We start from the raw sequence: 1,838 nt of genomic DNA on the forward strand, positions 1-1,838 counted from the left end.
CTTACAGAATCTCACATGTACGAACTATGGGCCCTCTGGTTCACAGTCCAGCACCCTGACCACTAGTTCACTTACAGAATCTCACATGTACGAACTATGGGCCCTCTGGTTCACAGTCCAGCACCCTGACCACTAGTTCACTTACAGAATCTCACACGTACCAACTATGGGCCCTCTGGTTCACAGTCCAACATCCCTAACCACTAGTTCACTTACAGAATCTCACATGTACCAACTATGGGCCCTTTGTTTCACAGTCCAGCACCCTAACCACTAGTTCACTTACAGAATCTCACATGTACCAACTATGGGCCCTCTGGTTCACAGTCCAGCACTCGGACCACTAGTTCACTTACAGAATCTCACATGTACGAACTATGGGCCCTCTGGTTCACAGTCCAGCACCCTGACCACTAGTTCACTTACAGAATCTCACATGTACCAACTATGGATCCTCAGGTTCACAGTCCAGCATCCCTGACCACTAGTTCACTTACAGAATCTCACATGTACCAACTATGGGCCCTCTGGTTTACAGTCCAGCACCCTGACCACTAGTTCACTTACAGAATCTCACACGTACCAACTATGGATCCTCAGGTTCACAGTCCAGCACCCTAACCACTAGTTCACTTACAGAATCTCACATGTACCAACTATGGGCCCTCTGGTTTACAGTCCAGCACCCTGACCACTAGTTCACTTACAGAATCTCACATGTACCAACTATGGCAATGTCCTGTAACTATCACAATTTTTCTGGCTTCCTATGTGATAAAAGCTGTTACAAATTCAGCTAAGCTCGTCGATGTGTTTCCCTTGGGAATAAAGTTTGAACTTGAAGCGAAATAGACAATTCTCTGTACAGAAAACCTTGGCTTTCTATTGGTTATAAATAATATAAAATTAAATGTCAGAGAGAACTATTAGCAATTTCTGATAGAGAGGATGTGAAGGGTGAGTGTGGCAAGTGGGTCTGACTTTCTATTTTATGGCTTTGTAACTATTTAAGATTGAAGGCTATAAAAATTTTGCTTTGGCTGAGCTATGACAATATTATAATGAGTAATTTCTTTTAAATTTTGTACTTCTCAAAGTGATGGTAAATAAATTAAAGAACAGGAGCTACTTAGAGAGCAAATGTCACAATTTTCATACTGGGGGAAATCGGGAATTTAAAAGAATATTGTTTTATAAAATTAAGTATTTAAAAACCTATATTAAAACTGGAATTATTAGCTACTTTTAAGCCAAGTTATTTGTAAACCATGAAAATAAAGTAGTTTAATTAAATTTTGAATGTAACTCACTAAGACCTTGTGACATGCACAGAAAAAAAAAAAGCTGCCAGCAGTGAGAGAATTACTGGGTGATTATATAAATCTTTCACTTCTGGGTGTATTTATAAACCCTTCTTAATTATTGGACAGGTCTAGAAATCATTTTACTGCTGGGTGAGTCTATATAAACATTTTTTTCCACTGTGCATATCAAATGTTTAACACTGGTTTATAACTTTTTTTGTATTTAGAAATGAGTGGACCAATAACCCTTTTAGTACTAGTAGGGTCCATAAATCATGAATTAGTTGATCTGATGTCAGCTGAGTAAAATATTGACAGTACACAGTATCGTTAAATCTTGTGTCTTTTTATATATAGTACACAGTATTGCTAAATCATGTGTCTTCTTATTGACAGTACACAGTATAGTTAAATCTTGTGTTCTTGTTATATATAGTACACAGTATTGCTAAATCATGTGTCTTCTTATTGACAGTACACAGTATAGTTAAATCTTGTGTTCTTGTTATATATAGTACACAGTATTGCTAAATC

The sequence above is a fragment of the Limulus polyphemus genome, unplaced genomic scaffold (assembly GCF_000517525.1).
Source record: "Limulus polyphemus unplaced genomic scaffold, Limulus_polyphemus-2.1.2 Scaffold8305, whole genome shotgun sequence".
In the NCBI taxonomy this organism is placed as follows: Eukaryota; Metazoa; Arthropoda; class Merostomata; order Xiphosura; family Limulidae; genus Limulus; species Limulus polyphemus.